Here is a 20,042-nt window from a genome sequence, read left to right as displayed (position 1 = left end):
TTGCTGCGTGACACAATGGTGGTTGTTTTATGCTACAGCGTTTTGGGGTGGCTGGTTGTAAAGCAACAGAGAACTGGAGTGAGGAGATAAGAGTGTGTCTCGTGGGAGTCTACGTGGCTCTCAAGAGGTGCTAATTTCCTTCTGGGAATTCGGGAGGAGTCCCTGCTTTTCTGACTCTGGATGGAGGCAGCATGCTGGGTCAGGGCTCAGGGCTCAGGCTCAGGGCTGCCCTCTCCTTGCCTCAGAGCCAGGGTGCCTTGGCTCGGGAGGAGGCTAAGCATGCCATCCTTATCTGAAGCTGAGATAGATGGACTGTGGCTGCCACATCCTCTAACAGGGGCTTCCTGGAGAGGGGCAGATAGCGTGTGGCTCACGTGTGTGCCTGGGCTTGAGCACTACCTTCGAGGGGCACCTCCTTGGTTGCAGCCCTCTGGTCTAATCTCCCCACCTCTTTCCCTTTACCCACTCACTGCCTTTCTTTTTCCCTTGTTTTCTTTCTTTTGAATACCAGGAACTGAACTCAGGACCTTGCACTTGCCACGCAGGCGCTGTGCTGCTGAGCTATATCCCCAGCCCTCCTGGCCTTTCCTTTACCCTCTCAGTCCTGTCCTCCAGAGCTCTGCCCAGCAGCTATACAGCTGGCTTGCCTGCCAAGGCAAATGTGCTCAGCCACCCCTAAACTTTTCAGTTGTTACTTACTGGAAAAAAAAAAAAGCACACTGTCATTGCGTAAGTAGTATGTATTCCTTAGAGAAAAATAAGAAAATACTGAACATCATTCAGGATTCTATCAGCCAAAAACCCAACCAAACATCCCCTTCCCTGAGGATTCAGCAGGTCCTTGTCCCAGCTGAGCACTGACCCGCTGAACTCTTGCCACCCTGCAGGCTTGTGCTGGGGACTTTGAAAGTATTAATGTCCTAATTTTGAGGTAGGTGTTATGGCAGGAGACAGAGGTTCAAGAAAGTCACTTTTTTGTCCCTGTTCTCTGGAGACTGGCAATTTGCAACTCCGTGGTCAGTCTCTAAGGCTACTCTCCTGGTATATGACATATGATTTCCTTTCTCTGCAGCGCTCTACTACAAGACATATCTGTTCATAGATGTGAAAAATTCTGAGTAACCACTTTCTTGGGTGTTCAGATGCTTACTCCCCTTCCATAATAAGCGACACAGTCATAAATATCTTAGCGCACACACTTGCAAAACTGCTGGCTTTCCTAAGATGAACTCTGTAAAGTGGCACTGTTTGGTCAAAGGTTAGACATTTTTTGTGGTACTGTGATTGAACTCAGGGTCTCTATACTGAGCTCTGCCTCCGGCCCTTTATGTGTATGTATTATTTATATTATTACTAGTCTGTGTTTGTAATGAGGTCTGTGTTGAGTTGGACACACAGAATGTATCCCCCGCCCCTTTGGTGGAACCAGGGATCAAACTCATGACCTTGCACTTGCCAAGCAGGCACTTATGCCGCTGAGCTAAATCCCCAGCCCCACAGAATGTATCTTGATCCTTTTCAATCCTTCCCCTCTCCCCCATCCCACTATCCTCCCTAGTTCCCTTCCCCATCTCCAAAAAGTCTGCTACATTTCTTACCATCTCCCCTCTATTTACTTTTTTACTCATATTTTATTTTTTTGGTACTAGGGATCGAACTGACAACCTTGTGTTTGCCATGAAGGCGACCATGCTGCTGAGCTAAATCCCCAGCCTTTTACTCATATTTTAGATCTCTCATATGAGACCTTATAATATTTAACTTTCAGTGCCTAATTTCACTTCACAGTATGTTCTTCAGACCCATTCACTTTCCTACAAATGATGTGATTTTGTTCTTTATGACTGAATAATGTGTATATTTACCAAATTTTCCTTATCCATTCATCTGCTGCCTAGTGTGTTGGTTACTTTTTTCTCATTGATGAAACAAAATACTGACACCCAAAATTAAGAAGAGAAAAAAATGAACAAAAAAATGTTAAGGAAGGAAAGGTTTATTTAGCTCAATTTGTGGCAGTTTTAGTCCATAATCAGCTGGCTCAAAGGCAGATATCCTGGGAAAGGGGCACCCACTCAAGGTGGTGGAAGACAGAACAGCAGTCAATGCAAAAGGGAGGCACAGGATTCTCCTCCCTTATATTGTATGTGGCTGCTCTAGGGTGGGTGTGGCAACATCCCCCCCAATCCCAACACTAGACAAGGAACCAACTACTCTAGATTCAGCCACCACTGAAAAGCCTGCCCCCGTGACCCCATGAGACTTTGGGGGAACATCTAGACATAAACCATAGTGTTCTACCCCTGGACTCCCAAAGATTCATGCAGTCCCTTTCTATGAGTTGCCGAAGTCCTAACAGTTTCAGTGTTGCTGAAAAGTCAAGTCCCAAGTCTCCTCTGAGATGTAGGGCAAATTCTTACTTATGAGCTCTGAACAAGTGCAAACAAAGTTTAACACTTCCAACGTTCAGTGGCACAAGATAGACATTTCCATTCCAAAAGGTACAAACAGGTATACAATGATTGGGAACAAAGCAAGTTCAAATCCAGCAAGTCCTGTAGCTCCACATACAGCATTGGAGGCAATCTGTGGCAAGTTGTGAGCTCCAAAGGGCTTGAGTGACCCCACCCATATGGCACTTCTGACAATAGTGGTTCCCAGGGCTTCTCTCTTGGTTCCCCACTGCTCCCCCTTGCAGTTCTCCTCAGATGATTCACTTCCTAGGCTTCAAACTTCTGGGGTCTCTACTGAACCTCTAGTTTCACACTCACAGCCTTTTACACACTGCCTTCTCAGGAGCACAATGCTCCCAGGCCTTCTGAATTCTGGGGGGAAGCTACCCTGATCCCACAACTCTACCATTCTGTGTTCTGACCTTGCAACTCTGCTATTTTGTATACACCTAAAACAAGCTGCATGAGTCCAGCTGAAGACTTAGAGCCCATGGCAAATGTCCTCCATGAGTCCAACTGGAGGCCTAAAGCCCATGACAATGACTCATGCAAGTCTGTATCAAGGATCTGCCCTGAGAAGGCTCAAAGGTCAGTGGTGGGAGCTAGAAAGTCTGCACCAGCGGGAGAAGGATCTGTGCCAGCAGCTGAGGGGTTTGCACTGGAGCCGGGAAGTAATGCTCACGGACAGGATGAGAGCTCCCCTTGAAAAGAACTGTAGCCATCCTTAGCAACAGCAGGGACTCAAGCTCCTCTGACGGTGAGAACTACTGGGTTCATATCAGAAAAACCAGCATGACAAGCTTCCCTGGGAGAATCAGCAGGACACCATGCCCTTCAGTTCTCTTTATGCTACTGCAACAGTCCTTCGGTGGGCCTTCTATGCCCAGCACCACGCTGACTCACTTCAGCTGGGTGTTGTTACAAGTTGACCATTAGTTAATCCACTGCAATCCATCCTTGGTCAACCTGATAACCAAACTTATTTCCTTAAACCGTAGTCTCCAGCGGCAGATTTGTGAAAAGCTAACATATCTCGGTCAATTCAGATTTACACTGATACAGCAATTACATATATACAATTCTTCCTGGACTCATGTCCACACCAAAAGCAAAATATTCAAAGGGTGATCAAAATTCAAGGTTAAGGCCTGGGGATTTAGCTCAGCGGCATAAGCGCCTGCCTTGCAAGCAGGCAGTCCTGAGTTCGATCCCCGGTATCGATAAAAAGGAAAAAGACAAAAAAAAAAAAAAAGCAAAATTCAAGGTTAAACCACAACGATTTGACTAATTAACCTGCTTACAAATATGAATCTGCAAACTACATTAAAATCATATTTAAAAGACCTATTACAATCACAATCCTTGCTTTCCATTAATTTTAAACAACAGGGCAAGGCAACCCTAAGAAACAGAGATCTCTTACATTTCAAATACACTCTCCCCTTCAGGTGAAAGGCCTCGGGCCATATGTCATCATCCTGTTCCTCCTCAACAACCACGTTCTCCTCTGTGTCATCTGTGCCACCCACAGCTCCACTGGAGCTTCTCTCTGGCCAAATGCTTCAAATCACCCTACTTGCTCTTCATTGTTAATTTCCTACATAGATCTGGCCAAAAGCTCTCAACAGTATCCCTGCCACCACCCCAACAGCCTTGAAGTTTTTCTGCTTCTCAGGCAGTGTCGCTAAACACAAGCAAAATGCAGACCAGCTCCCTGCCAGAGCACAGCACCCGCCACCCAGGATCCAGCAGCCAGGGCAGGGCTTCCCAGCAGAAGCCTCCTGAGCCTCATCCTAGCCGGCAGCATCTCCATGAGCACTTTAATTTCCCAAGCAACAACCAGAGTCTTCACTTTGGTTTACAGCATGCAGGGGCTTCCTTTTCAGCCAGTCTCTCAAAACCTTTGCAAATTAATTCCCAAGGCTCTCACGCCGCATGGCCTGGCAACGGCACAGCAATGACTCCACTCTCCTGGTACCAATTTCTGTGTTGGTTATTTTTCTCTTTTTGCTGAGATAAAATACCCGATACCTAAAATTAAGGGATGGAAGGTTTATCTAACTCACAGTTTGTGGAGGTTTCAGTCCATCCTCAGCTGGCTCCAAGGCAGGCTGCGTGGCTGAGGGGCAGCCATGAATGACGGTAGAAGACAGTGAAAGCCACGAGAGCAAAAGGGGAGAAACAAGCCTTCTTTCCTGTGTGCGCAGGCTACTCGCCCTCATCAGAATTAAATGATGAACCAGCCGCAAACTCTAGATTCAGCTACCTGTGAAGAGCCCTCCCCACCATGACCACATGAGGCTTAGGGCGATATCCAGACCCAAACCGTAGCACCTGGGATCTCGGCTGTTTCTGGAGCTGAGCTACTATGAATCCAACTGCTATCAAAGTTAGTACATACGTATCTCTACAGGACCACGTCCTTAATTCTTCTGGGAAGATTCCCAGGAGAGGTACTGCGGGTCCCATGGAATCCTAGTTTTAGTTTTTTGGGAATCTCTATACTGGGTCTCTTGTGCTTGCACAGTGGTTGCAGTACTTGTCATTCTCACCCACACTGTAGGTGTCCTTTCTCCCCAGAGCCTCATCAAGATTCACTGCGCTTTGAGTCACTCTGACAGAGTGACAGTCACTCTGACCAGGTTAAGGTGGAATCTCAGAGTTGTTTCCCTCGTGGCTAAAGATGATGGACATTTTCCCATGCACCTATTGGTCATTTATACTTCTTTTGAGACATATCTATTTAGTTCATTTGCCCATTTGTGTGTGTGTATGTGTGTGTGTGTGTGTGTGTGTGTGTGTGTGTGTTTGTGTGTTTGAGACAGGCTTTCACTGCACAGTTTAGGCTGGTCTTGAACTCAATTTTGTAGCCTAGGCTGGTCTCAAAGTTGCAGCAATCCTCCTGCCTCAGCTTCCAAAGTGCTGGGATCACGGCTGTACACCACCATGCCTGGCCCATTTGCCCATTTTTTTGATTGGGTCATTTGTTTTTCAGGGTTAATGTTTTTTTGGTATTGGGGGTCAAACTGCCTTGAGCTTGGCAGGCAGACATTTATGCCACTGAGCTAAATGCCTTGAGTTCTTTATATATTACAGATTTTAGTCCTCTACCAAAAGAGTAGCTTGCAATGTTTTCCAATTCTGTAGTCTGTCTTTTCACTCTATTTCCTTTGCTATGCAAAGCCTTTTTATTTGATGAAATTTCATTTGTAGATTCTTTTTTTTTTTTTCTTTTTCTTTTTTATCGGTACCGGGGATGGAACTCATGACTGCCTGCTTGTAAGGTTGGTTTTTATGCCGCTGAGCTAAATCCCCAGCCCCCTCATTTGTAGATTCTTGATATTATTTACTGTGCTATTGGAGTTCTAGAAAGAAAATATTTGCCTATGCCTGTGGCTTCAAAATTTCCCTCTATGTTACCTGTCAGCAGTTTCAGAGTTTCTGTTTTTATATATAGGTGTATGACCCATTTTGATTTTATTTTAATACAGAATGAGAGATGGGGATCTAGTTTCAATCTTTTGCATGTGGATAAACAGGGTTTCTAGCCCCATTTGTGTGGTTTGAGACAAGTTTTTGCTATGTAATTTTAGCCAGTCTTGAACTCCCTATGTAGCCCAGGCTGGCCTGGAATTCATGGTCATCCTCCTGTTTCAGCCTCCTAAGTACTGGGATTTCAAGCATGCTCTGCCATGCCTGGCTTTAGCAACATTTGCTAAAGAGGCTGTCTTTTTTCCATTTGTGTTTTTTGCCCCTGTGTCAAAATTCAGTTAGGTGTAGGTGTGTGAGGTTGTTTCTGTACTTTCTGTTCTATTCCATGAGTCTATGTGTCTACTTTCGGGTTAGGGTCACACTGTTTTTGTTACTATAGCTTTGTAGTAGAATTTTAAACCTGGTAGTATGATGCCTCCTGCTTTGATTTTTTGCACAAGATGGCTTTGGTTACTTTAGCTCTCTTCTGGTTTTATATGAATTTTAGAATTGTTCTTTCTAGTTATGTGAAGAATGTTGTTTATATTTTAACAGGGATTGCATAAACCTACTGAATGTTTTTGGTAATGTGGCCATCTTAGCAATGTTAATTTTGCTGATCCATTCTCTGAGTTTACTGAACAGAAAGATTTGCACTGGTATTGTTAGGACAGTTGAATACAGATGTTCTCTGGGTGAATGACTTGGGATGACAGTGCACAGTGTGCGTATCACTGTTACCCCCGACTGATGCGCTTTGAAATTATGTAGTAGTTTTTTTTCTTCTTTTTTCTCTTTATTTTTATCTTTGAATAAAAGATTTGAAAAATCTTTTCTTTTGCTTATCCAAAAACAAGGGATGTCTTCCCATTTTCCACTGTCTTCTTTAGTTTCCTTCTTTATACATCTGTAATTTTCATCATCGACACCTTTCACCTCCTTGGGTAGGGTGACTCATAGTGTTTTTTTTCTTTAAACTGTCATGAATGAAGATCTTTTCCTGGTTCCTTTCTTGGTGGATTTATTGTTGGCATGTAGAAATACTATTTATGTGTTGATTTTGTATCCTGCCACTCCGCTGAATTTGATTATCAGATCTAGAAGTCTTCTACCAGAGGTGTTTTGGAGGGTCTTCTATGTAAATAATTATATCACCTGCAAAGAAGAATGGTTTGACTTCTTCTTTCCATTCTGTTCTTTTTATTTCTTTCTCTTGCCCGCTTGCTCTCACTAAAGTTTTCAGACACATATACCGACTAGGGCTGTCAAGTGCGGACACCCTCTCTTATTCCATTTAAGGAAAAGCTTTCAGTTTTCCCCACTTAGTATGGCGTTGGTTGTGGCCTTGTCATATATATATGTGTCTTGTACCAGTTAAAGGTAAAGTCTTTCTCTTCACTTATTTTCATCAGGGTATTTTTCATTTTTTAATCATGAAAGGATGTTGGATTTTGTCAAAGGCTTTTCTGCATCTCTTTAGATGATCATGATTTTTATGCTTGGTTCTATTTACATAATGTATTATAGCTATTGATTTATTGTGTCAAATCATCCTCCATCATTGAGATGAAGTCAACTTGGTAGTCATGCATGTTCTTTTTAATGAGTTGTGGGTTCTGTTTGTAAATGTCCTATTGAGCATTTTTGCATCTATGTTCATCAAGGGTACTGGCCTACAGTTTTCTTTTTTTTATTGAGTCCAAATCCAATTTTGCTAGCTGTAGCATCACAAAACCTCATAGCCTCAGATTCATGGTGATCCTCCTGCCTCAGCTTCCCAAGTGCTGGATTTGGAAACCTTTCTTCCCTTTCAGTTACGTGGAAGAGTACTGTCATTAGTTCTTTGAAGTCTGAGTGGAGGCCAGGGTTATAGCTCAGCCTGGTAAGCACTAAGACCTGAGTTTGATTTCTGGTACCAACACAAAGAAATATAAGTTTGGGCAAAATTCAATGGTTTGTAGAATTTTAATTACTGTATGTCATGGCTTGTGTCTAGATTCCCCCCCCCCAACTAAAGTTTCATGTGGTCATAGGTGGGGTTTTTCAGAGGTGGCTGGGTCTAAAGTGTGTGATGTCGGGATAAAGTGGGTATGATCACTAAATTAGCCCACTGACTGATTTGGTGTAGATTTGAGTGTGGATAATGGGAAGGCCCAGCCTGTGTTTAAAGCATATGACTTAGGTAGAGTATAAGGGACAGAAAGGGGGCTGCTGTCCTAATTTGCTTTTTGATACTTTGCCTTTGTTGCCTTCTGCCCGCCAAGACTACTTCTCCTCTGTGATGCCCCTCTGCCAGCACCCTGCCCTGGAGCCAGCACACTATGAATTGAGACCTCTACACACTGCGAAACTACAATACATCTCTCCTCCTTTAACTCTGGGTGTCAGGTATTTTGTCTCAGCAATGATGAAAGTAATTAAGACACTGCATTTATTTATGTATATATTTACTTATTTTTAAAAATTGTATCAATTGGGCTGGGGATTTAGCTCAGTGGCATAAGCGCCTGCTTTGCAAGCATGCAGTCGTTTCCCTGGTACCGATTAAAAAAATATATCAATTTAATTACTTGTTATGAACAATTCTGGAGTTTTGTACCTTTCTGATTCAATTTTGGTAAGTCATATGTGTCTAGAAATTTATCTATTTCTTCTAGATTCTTCAACTTACTAGAACATAAGTTTTCAAGATAGTTTGTAAATTTTGCTCTTTATTTTTGAGACAAGGCTTCCTTAAGTTGCCCAGGGCAGCTTCAAACCTTTGATCTTCCTGCCTCAACTTCTGCTAGATAGGGTAGTAGGCAGGCACCACCGTGCCCAGACTAACCAGTTTTAAATCCAATCACATTAGCAGTGTGCATTCTTTCACATTCACTATTGATTGAGCATTTTTACTTTTTACAATTTGTACTGAGATTTAATGAATAATCAGAGGAATCCTATGCTTGAAAGATTCTAATAAATTTAAACAAAAACAAACAAAAAGTCCTAGATCCTCTCTGCTCAGGCCACTATGGCTTCAGGGCACTAGGCAGAGGCCATGGGGAAAGAGCAGGGAAGGCCAAGCAGGAGGCCGCCCTGAGCACCCACAGCCCATTCCCCAGGGGAAGCGCTGCCTTCCGAGGAGTTCCAGTTTGTCGTCTCAGTGGAAATCGCACTGCCCCTGTGGCCCTGCTGGAAGAGGAGCCTGCAACAGGGGAGTAGGTCACTAGGGGCACTGGTCATTCTAGGTGAGCCCAGCTCCTCTGGCTTCCTCTTTCATGCTCACCTCTGGCCACAGTTCTTACTGCAATACAGGACAACATCCATGCCAGGTGCAGCCTCTGCGCTTGGACTTCCTTCCTAGCCTTTAAAACTTTGGGCCTCAATAAGCTTCTTTTTGAAAAATAAATTATTCACTCTCATGTACTTTTTCTCTCTTTTTTTTCCACCTACTCTCTTGAAGCAACAGAAAATAGGTTGAGACACAGGGTCTAAAGACCTCACAGCCACCACTGACAGTGCTGGGCAGCGCCCTGCCCTCAGGCTCACACTCTGTCCAGGAGTCTGAAGAAGTCCCCTGGGCTTTAGTTTCAGCAGGCTGCTCTCCCTGGGAGCCGTCTTCTGTGAGCACTTCCCACGCCCTTGCAGTAGGAAGTCCAGAAGGAGACACAGTCTTATTGTTCTCTTACCTTGATGCTGTTTTTCTCCAGCAGGTTGCACACTCTGGCACCTGAAGAAAAGAAGAAAAGTAAATGATTAAACAGAGCACTGGGGGCGGGCTGTGAGCCCAGCAAGCCTGGACTGGGCTGAGTGATCTGCAGTGTGACTGCTGAAAAGGGCTTTTCCTTCTCGCACAGCCTGCTGATGCCTCTGCGCTGGCAGAAGCCCTGGTGTTCTTTCCACGCTGGCCCAAAACCTTGTAAACAATTCACTCGTCTCCATTAATATAGCTGGATTAATTTGATATTTATTTGGCAGATACTTATGGAATATCTACTGCATGCCAGGCACTGTCATAGAGCGCTAGAGATACAGCAGTGGACAAAACTACCTGCCCTGTGCAGTCTGGGGTCTATTAAGAGGCACCAATAACTAACTCAGGAAAGACACTGCACATACAGTAGTCCGATACGGTGAGTGCCACGGAGAAAGCAAAGCAGCAGAAGTAGGGGAAGGGGAGGGTCAGCACAGAGTGGAGAAGCTATTTTTTGTTTTAATTTGTTTTATGGTTTTAAGACAGGGTCTTGCTGTGTAGTGTAGGCCTTGAACATGAGTTCAAGGTGATCTTCCTGCCTCAGCCTCCTGAATGATGGAATTACAGGGTTTTTTTTTTTTTGTTTTTTTGTTTTTTTTTTTTTTGGCTTTTTCCTTTTTATCGGTACCAGGGATCGAACTCACCACTACCTGCTTGCAAGGCAGGCGCTTATGCCGCTGAGCTAAATCCCCAGCCCCTGGAATTACAGGTATTGATACCATATCCAGCCTGCTTAAAATTTTCAAACAATTTTTTTTGGTTTTCAAAATTCTAACTAGTGAGTCTGACGAAGCAAGGCAAGAGATCTAAAAATGTAAGCTGTGAAGTGAGCCCAAGGACAGTATATGGAGGAGCTGAGATGTGGCCAGATTCTAGAAACAGCCAACAGGGTTTTCTGATGGATTAGAGGAAATAGTGGGGTGAAGGAGGACTACAGGATCTGGGCCTGGGCACCTGGGAGGATGGGGCTGTGATTTCTGAACCCTGATGTCTGCAGAGGGAGCACATCTGGGAGGAAGCTAAGGCACCCAGCCTGGGGCACAGTAACTGTGAGCCGTCTTGTAGTACACGCGGCTGGACATGTGTCTGCAGTCCGGGGAGCTGCAGAACTGAAGATTTGCAAGGCCAGCGGGGAGGTCTTACAGGCCATCGCGCAGGATGGTGTCACTGTCAGAGTGGACATCCACAGCTCAGCAGGAGAGTGGGAAGGACTTGCAAGTACAACACTGGGGCCCAGGGAGTGACCCACAGGACTGAGAAGTAACAAGTGGATTCGGCCTCCTGGAGTTGTCTGCTCCCGGTCGGAGCAGATTCAGCAGCATGGCTGGGGAGGACACTTGCATGGGGAAGGAAGCTGAGGCTGTGAGTGGGGCTGGGGTGGGGACAGGGACACACACAGGTATCTGGCGGCAGTGCAGGGCCGGACACAGAGGGGACAGTGATCCTGAGACCAGTGGGCTCCACGTTCCTCAAATGTGAAAGGCAGAGCACGAAGCTGGCTCACCTGCGCCTGGCAGTGACAGCTCCTATTGCTGGTGCTGAGCCAGGGCCTCCTGGCGGCCATGCTTTATCCATTTCTGGCCTCACAAGCCAGCTCTCCCTCCGTCCGTTCCTGGGACGCTATTCCCCTTTCTCATGGCCACACGCTTGCAGTGTGGGTGGCCAAGCAGTGTGACCTGACCCGAGCCCGTGCCCTGACAGGAAGTGGCAGGGAGCAGGATAATGCGGTCCTGTCCTCAGGGAGCAGTCCTCTGATGAAGGAGACGGATAGCCACCAAGCGGACAGACAAGCAGACGGCCAGTGCAGATGCCTGCAAGCACTACAGGGCAGTGCTATGGGGAGCGGGGGCCCTGGGTCAGCCGGGCTGGACAGTAAGGGGAGATGACACTTGGGCAGGCCTGGGCCACTGGTTCCCAAGCCGGCCCTGCACCTCTGCTCCCAAGCTTTCCAGTGACTTCTGTGGCCTCTGCCTTCCAGGAACAAAGCTGGAGCCGGGCTGTCGAGGTAAAGAACCAAAAAGTAAACCTCTGTCTACACACTGTGAGATCTTTTCCCCTGCCATGATTACAAAGGACGTGCACTTTCACTGCCGGGGATTTGGAAACATGGAAAACAGAAAGATCAGTTACAACTCTACCACTCAGCGATAACCGCAACTGCGGGTCCTTCTGGACATTTTCTATGCATATATACATGTACTTTTATTTATATATTTTTTATAAATGTATTTTTAAAAACTAAGGTCACATGCATTGTGTTTTGTGACCTGAATTTTGACAGGCTTATTATAAAGTGTTCTTCTCAGGTCATTTTCTTCTACATGATGATGTTTAGTGGTTACACAGTGTTTCATTATGAGGTTTCTGCAGTACTTAAATCCCTAACATTGGCCAGTTATATTGTTTCCTACGATTGCTACTGTAAGAAAATTCTCTGATGAGCAATCATATCTTTTTTCTTTTTTTTTTTCATTTTTATCGGTACCGGGAATCGAACTCACGACCGCCTGCTTGCAAGGCAGGTACTTATGCCGCTGAGCTAAATCCCCAGCCCCCCATATCTTTTTTCTTGATGCAGAGTGTGAAGGCTGTGATCTTAGCTTGCTTCCTTTTTTTTTTTCTTCAATACTAGGGATTGAACCCAAGGCCTTGCTCCTGCCGCGTCAGTGCTGTTCCACTGAGCCACATCTCCAGCCCCTGCCCCACTTCTTATTTTATTTCTTTTTTTGGTATCAGGAATTGAACTCAGAACACTGTACTTGCCAGGCTGGCGTCAGGCTGCTGAGTTAAATCTCTGGCTAATAGTTTATTTCCAAGATGAGGTCTTGGTAAGTTGTCCAGGCTGACTTCAAATTTAAACCCTCCTGTCTCAGCCTTCTGAGTAGCTAGGATTATAGAAATGTCAGCCCCCACTGGGCTGCCGCTGACCTCAATGGTGGCAGTGGCCAGAGGTAGCCTGTGACTCAGCACCAGGGAGGGCAGGGCTGAGCCCAAATCATAGGGAGCCACTCAAATCTGAGGCTTATTTAGTCCTCGAAGCAGCCCTGGTCTTCGGCTCTCTTCCTCTGGGGACCCTCCCAGACCTGAGACACTCAGGGGATTCCCCTCCTCAGCCAGGAAGTGGGAGTCCCTCTCCGATCCTAGCAGGAGACCACTCCTGGCCCCTTGGGAAAATCCCTTTGGGATCGGCTCCTCCCTCCCTGGGAAAAACATCTCAGAGATCAGGAAAGGAAGCAGCCTCAGCAAGCGTCCAGGCTGCTGGCACTGGGGCCAGGGGGGAGCCAGTTCTCTACAAGTGGCAGCCCACTGGTGGGTCAGGCTTGCTCCTCAGTCCTCAAAGGCGGTGGGTGCCAGGGCTCTCCAGGAGCGGAATGTTCTGAGGGCAAACAGGCTAAGGAGGGTGTGGCAGGAAAAGTGCTAGCTTGCTAGGTTTGAGAACCAACAATAACCTGTGTCACCTCACCCTGGGGTGAGTGACCATGCTTAGAAGACAAAGTACAGCAGGGTCTGTTTTGTTTACTCTTATACCTGTAACACTCAACACATAGTAGTTGCGCAGTAAATACTGCATCAGGTCAACGTGATGAACTTTGCAAGCTTTAGTTGGTTCATCTTCAAAACGGAGGATAATAGCTGTCACTCAGGTTTGTGTGAGGACTAAATAAAACATGGGTAAAATACGTGGGTATCTGGTGTCTGACAAATACTGAAATCTGAAATCCTGGAGGGTTAAGGACCAAAGTGCCTCCTGGTAGATTCCCAGGCCTGGGCTCTGTTCTATTCTCTTGCAAAGGCGGGGAGGTGAGGAAGAAGTGGCCAATTCACAGATCCCTGAAGGAAAAGGCAGGTAGAAGTCCAGACAGGAGGCCCTTGGGGAACCAGCCGGAGGCCCTGTCTCTCTGTAGATCTTTGTGTATGTGACATCTGTGATCCCAGGGGCAACACTGGCCAGGCTGGGACAGGCAGATGGAAGGGGGGCCTTGGGCTCCTCTTACCAGTGTGAACCCTGCCAGCACAGAGACTTGGGGATCTTAGGCCCAGAGCGAGTTTTATGGCCCCAGCAGCAGGCGTGGTGGCTGCTGGCCACCTGCTGAGGAGCCAGCCTGAATCCAGCTGTGGGGCAGAGACCATAAACTCTGAGCTGACTCATTTCTGTCAGCCCAGCACGCCTCAGGTGGCTGCCCTGTGTGGTGAAGGCTGCAGGAGGGAGAATTCAGCCCCCTGCATCAGGGAGGTAGCAGGAGGAGCTGGCTAGACCTTAAGCTGGAGATGTGAAGGGCACAGGGACCAGGTAGGAGGACGTCAGTGACAAGAACCGCTTTGGTCTCCCTTCCCTTATTAAAGTGCAGACGTTTCTGGAGGGCGGTACATGGCTGATTCATCTTTCTGTCCCTACCACAACCGGTAGATTATCTTATACACTTAATATTCAGCAAGCGTGGCTTATTGGCAGTGACTGGAAGGCAGTATGCAGAATGACAGATGACAGATGGCCTAGGCTTGGGTCATCAGGAATGGGCCAGGCTGCTGATGCAGGTGTCTTTATCAGAAGAGGAACAATGACCCCTCCCTTGTACATTCAAAAAGTATGTTATATCTCCTACCAAGGCCCCGCCCAGGGGGCCAGACCTCCCTGTTTCAGCCAGAGAGAGACCACCAGAGGAATCGCCTGGGTTCAGGGGCTTCCCTGATGCCAGGAAGGGACTGGGTATTGTTGAACCATTCTTGTCCCCAGGAATCAGGGGACTCCTTAGCCCACAAGAAAGAAAACTACAGGCCAATCATCTCCTTACTGAGAAGACAGCTGCTGCTCTTGCCTGCATGGCCAGATTGGCTGAGCCTCCTCAGGTCGCCATCCCCATTCCACACCAACTGCATGGCTACAAATAATCCCCATGGTGCATACTGAAAATAATGCCTTGCTTCAATCCTTGTCTATCAGTATAAATGCCGTCTCCACTGGCAGGCTGTGAGGTCAGCGCAGAGCCTGCCTTATAGAACCGAACCCACTGTGACTCTTTTATCACCTGCCAGTCCGTGTAGCTTCAGGCTGAAGGTACGCCAGACCCAGGAGTGGGCTGGCCACCCCCAGGCCTATCTAGTGCAGTTACAGACAATGAAGCTGAGAAGTCGCTCCCTTTGGTTATTGGTTATTCAGTTATTCTGCTTCCATTGTCCATAACAAAAGCCCAGGAGATCTCCCCATGCCTTAAGCAAGAGCACAAACACCTTAGGACTCCCAGCTTGACCTGGTCATCCTGACTCTGCTTCCCTCTCCGCCCACTATAGGCTCGTAAATATGCACCGCATCCCTAAACATAATTAAGACTGGAGTGAATCCTGAGGTGAGCATGCTGTTATGAGTCCCTAAGATGGCTTAGCACCCTGTCAGTCATTCCTGTCCATCACACCTAGAGACTCAGCAAGAGGCTGACCTCTAAAGCAGAGGTGTTCGGCCTTTAAATTCTGAAAGCCTGAGGTATCGCCCCATTTTATCCTGCTGCCACTTTTGACCCGTGTGCAGGGCTTTTCTGTCACCCTGACACCTTTCTTGGCCTGTGCTGCACCTCTGCTGGCCCAGACTGGCCCTGAGCACACCGTTCTGTGATCTTCAGGAAACGGGGCTGCTGACCACTTGCTGCTGGGTGTGTTTGGCGATGCTTTCCTCATCGTGCACAGAACTTGTGCTACTACCAGTCCATTCAACAGTAACACTCACACGGCCCTAATTTAAGCCTGAAGAATCAGGTTTAAACACCTCAGACAGAAAGGCAAAGGCGACCGGCGCGGGTCCGTTGCACTGGTCCACCCCACCTCCACCCCGCCTTTGGCTCCCTTGTGCCTGGGCTGAGACACTGTTGCCAGCAGGAGCTGGCATTGGGCTCCACCTGTGGCTCTCTAAGTATAGTCACCAGAACAAATTCTTGAAGTTTATGGGTCTGCTCATCGATGTCTGTGCTTTCTGTATCACTCTTAAGTAATCTTCACCCTATGTGACATCAAGAAGTCCAGCGAACACAGAAATAGTAACAGAAAGTTCAGGGTTAAGCAACACGAAGGCGTAAGGAGAACACCCGAGGGTGCCTATGAGAGAAAGACTGCAGCCGTCCCAAGGGTGCACCCCGTGCATGTGACAGGAGATGCCAGCCAGCTCTGTGGCAGGTCATTGGTTGCTGTGCTGTCCGATTCTGCAGATGTCCCAGTGGGTCGGGGCTGTGCCAGATGCTGGGCACAGCTCTGCGGGGTTTGGAGGAGTCCGGCTAATGGGCTGAGGAGGAAGCCCACCCTTTCCATATGTGATAAACCAGGTTCAGCCCCCAAGCCCTTAGTGCCTGCTCCTCTGTGTCAGGGCCTGCAAAAGAGCAGGGCTGACACTTGTCCAGCTGGCTCACCAAGGGGAAATTCTCCCCCTCCACCACCCACAGACAAAGGAGCTTCGCATAACAAGCGCTGGCCTAGAGACAACTGCTAAGCTTGGTTCACGGTGCCGCATCACTTCCAAAATCCCCTCTGATGCGTCTGGATGAGCTATGGAGCCAAAAACTTTCCCTGCGTTTCCCCCAGTATGAGCAGAACAATACCCTGAGATCACAAGCTGTGTTGTAAAACAGACTTCCCCAAAGAAAATAAAAGCGCTCTCGGTCTCACAGTTTTGAGTTTATGGTCTGGGATGACCAGCCCTTGCCTTCTGAAGGGAGGCTGTGGGGTCAGGCCAGCGGCTTCTACTACCTTGCCGAGGGATGCCACTCCACCGGCTGGACACAAGCGACCATCTGTCTCCTCCCAACGCAGCTGGCACACATTCCTGGGGGATTTGTCTCTATCCAGCTTCAGGCTGGGTACACGGAGGTACCCAGCACCCCAGCCTCTATGCCAGGGCTACAGTACTGCCGACGGAAGGACAGGCAGTGAGCACAGGCTGCAACCCTCGCACAGGTGTGATATTTCCCCCTGATGGGTTGGGTAAAACCAAGAAGTGATTTTTCACTGGAAGTTCCTTATACCTCTCCACGTTCCCTGGTCTTCACCACCACCTTTCCGCACTTATCACTCTTCTCTAAGAATGAGAATCACAGGCTGAGGGGTTTAGCTTGGTGGTGTAAGCCCCTGCCTGGCAATTGCGAGGTCATGAGTTTGATCCTCAGTATAAAAAAAAAAAAAAAAAAAAAGAATGAGCCATGCAGGGCCGGGCCAAAGGGCTCCCCGAGCCCTCTAAATGTATGTACAATTCTGGAGAGCTGTGGATTTCCTGGTTATGGTTCCATCTACTCTGTTAGGTTCTGGAATATGTGACCTCCAGGAAGTTAAGGACCCTGGGTCCAGCCCTCTTGAAGTAGACACCTACCATTTACACTAGTGAGGAATGTATCTTTGGCTAACAAATGTGTTTCTAAAATGGCCATTGTTAACTAGGAGTAGATTTCTAAGGTCTGAGTTGGCATCTGAAACCTGAGTGGGGAAGGATGAGATTAAGCCCATCCCACTGGAATGTGAGACTAAGGCCTCTGCCATGAGAGAAGAGGATGTGTCAGAAGAGATGCATGGCAGATGATGACCATGTCAGGTCCATGGATCTGAGGAACCCTCAAGGCCATCAAGGCTGCCACAACCAAAAGGGAGAAGGGAAGCTCCTACCATGACCTAGGGGCTCAGAAACTCTGCTCCCTCTGTCCTGTGACAGTGTCAAAGGGGAAGGGCAGGCCTGGGAAAGACACTCCCTCCCCAAAGGGCAGGGCCCCCAGAACCCCCCCTTCCCCGCCCAGGACAGGACACAGCTGTCACCGCCTCCTCCTCCTCCTCCATCCCCGCTGCTCCCCCACCTCTGCCACCCCCAGAGGGGCCCTTCCTCTGCGTACTGGAAGCCAGAGCCCTGCCTCTGCATGCAGCAGGGGGAAGTGATTCTGTGAAGCCTCCCAGGGACTCCCAGGCTTGGCTCAAGGCACTGGATTGTTAAATAAGTGGGATTTTTTCAGTGGTTTTAGAAAACATTATTTAAGATGATATAACCATCCAAACTGTTTATGCAACCCTTGGGAAGTCTTAAGAAATATAGTTCCCTATTTATAACCAGGCTCAGACTTAAAAAAAAGAAAATAAAGGTAGAGGGCTGTCAAAACTGGAGAAGTTAGCCAAGGATACAGTTCAGTGGTATAGCGCCTGCCTGGCAAGAGCAAGGTCCTGAGTTCGATTCCTGGTACCCAATAAATAAATAAATAGATAAATAACTGGAGAAGGTGTCACATTATAGTCATGGTCTTGCAATGCTGATTATTTTGCTCTAATTTGAGAAGTTCCACTTTTTTCCTTGTCTGCATTTCCTTTCCTTTGGAGTCCCTGCCACTCATCAGATAGGCCTGATGGTTTCTGGCAACATCAAATCTGTTTCCCTGAAGCAGAGGCCCGAATATGCCCAGAGCTCAGCTTTAAAGTGGGAGTTCTTAGAGTGACCAAATAATGAAAATACAGGGATTCATTTAACAGCCTAGCAATATTTCAGTTTTCCTTTTTTCAGCTCTGGGCACTGAACCCAGGGCCTTGTATGGAGCTACACATACCCCTAACCTTTTCTGAATTGTTTTCTTTTTCAGACAGCGTCTCACTAGGTCACTAAGTGGTCCGTGTTGGACTTGCAACCCTCCTGCCTCAACCTCCCAGACAATATGTCTGTTCTTATTTGTATCCCACTGATTCACCATCCGCTCTGTCTCTGAGTTGTTCTCTCTGAGTTGAACTCGCAAAGGTTCTGAAAGGGTTTTGGTCCAGGACGGACACTGTAGCCGGTAAAGCCAGGGAGCTCCTATCTCCCCCTCCCTTAGGAATCTACCTCTGGCGCCAAACTAAGACCAATGGGCTACCTGTGCATCCCTAATGCCCCCTTAGGTTCCACCCCAGGCCGAGGCTACTTATGTGCCTCACTCCACGTGTTCCATGGAGAGATCCAGGGGCCTGGGGTGGAGATGCCACACCCCAGGGGGTTGGGGGTGTCTCTCCCCACATTCCCAAAATAAAGGTCATTTATATTTCATACTTCTTATCTTTTCAGCCGCTGCCGGTCCTCCCCCCACAGTTCTATCAGGTTTAACCTCTGGATCTGTAGCAATGGAATCTATAATGTCCCTGTTAACATGAGCTCCACTACAAGGCGACTGCAGAGTTTCGGGGACAGTCTCAGTGTGAAGAAGAGATTTGGGGTTCTTTCTAGAATCATCCTGGAGCCCCCATTGCTTAGCATTGTGAATCCCACTAAAAGCTGTGTTCTTCGGGCTGACACAGTGGCTTGGCCCACAGACATTTCTGGTGAAAAGGAATCTGATGAGAACTATGTTTTGACCACATGCGCAATTTGATAACACTTGTGGGGGAGAGTTTGCACCCCAAAGAACACTGGGCACCTGGAGATAAGAACCCCCAGCACACAGGCTTCAACTCCCTAGAATCTCTAAGAATTCCTAACCGCTGCTGAGGCAGGGCCAACAACTCTTGCTTTTTTTTTTTTTTGTACTAAGGATCTGAACTCATGGCTGGAGCTTGCTAGGCAGGCACTTATACTAAATTCCTGGCCCAACTACCCCTGCTTACACCTGCCTGAACTAGAGAAGATGGAAAAACCCCGGAGCCTCCTCTGAGGGCGACAGATTGCAGGGCCAAAGTGGGCAAGGACGGGCGGCCAGCCCAGCCCAGCCTAGCCGCCTCCTGCTGATGTCCACAGCCAAGAGCAGGGCATCAGCCTGCTGCGCCCACTCCAGAAACCTGCAGCTGCCCCTGCAGCCTCCCAAGGAGGTTTTTTAATTGACAGTGTGAGAAAGGAGAAAAGGAGAAACATCACTTCCGCCCTCACAGCTTCCCGACTCCATGGAGCTCTGGTCAGAACGTGACTGCCCTCCTCTGAGTCGGAGATCCCATCCCAGTACCATGGTGCTGCCCTGACACTAAGGAGAGAGGGAGGAATGGTGAAAGGTACAGCCTCAACTCAGGAAAGCATGGTTGATCTTCGGCCACACATATACTAAAATTGAAAATGTGGTTGGAGGGGCTGGGGATTTAGCTCAGCGGCATAAGCGCCTGCCTTGTAAGCAGTCAGTCGTGAGTTTGATCCCTGGTACCGATAAAAAAAAAAAAAAAAAGAAAGAAAAAAAGAAAATGTGGTTGGAAAAGGGAGGACCCCTAAAAGTACCATCTGTTGAGTAAAGGTATCAAATTATTACTTGACAAGCAAACAAAAACCAAAACAGAACAAAACAAAACAAAAAAAACCCAACGCCTGTAATCCCAGGAGTGGGAGGAGGCTGAGGCAGAAAGATTGTCGTGAGTTTGTGGCCAGCTTGGGCTACATAGTGAATTTAAAATCAGCTTGGTGAAACCCTGTTTCAAATAAAAAAAAA

General features: G+C 47.5%; 1 protein-coding gene across 2 annotated transcripts in view; it reads right to left on the bottom strand.

Annotated features, from left to right (window-relative positions):
- The window catches only part of Rad50 (RAD50 double strand break repair protein), a 225,834-nt gene that overhangs the window by 174,472 nt on the left and 31,320 nt on the right, over window positions 1-20,042 (bottom strand). For both annotated transcript variants that reach the window (XM_063230593.1, XM_063230591.1), the window contains exon 2: window positions 9,596-9,636. The gene's annotated coding sequence lies outside the window, so the exon portion shown is untranslated. The remainder of the gene's footprint in view (window positions 1-9,595; window positions 9,637-20,042) is intronic.

The sequence above is a fragment of the Cavia porcellus genome, unplaced genomic scaffold, assembly GCF_034190915.1.
Source record: "Cavia porcellus strain 051 isolate PalLab524CR breed Dunkin Hartley unplaced genomic scaffold, mCavPor4.1 scaffold_19, whole genome shotgun sequence".
NCBI classification, from domain to species: Eukaryota; Metazoa; Chordata; class Mammalia; order Rodentia; family Caviidae; genus Cavia; species Cavia porcellus.
The sequence above is the reverse complement of the archived record's forward strand: the minus strand, read 5'-3'. Positions and strand labels throughout refer to the sequence as shown.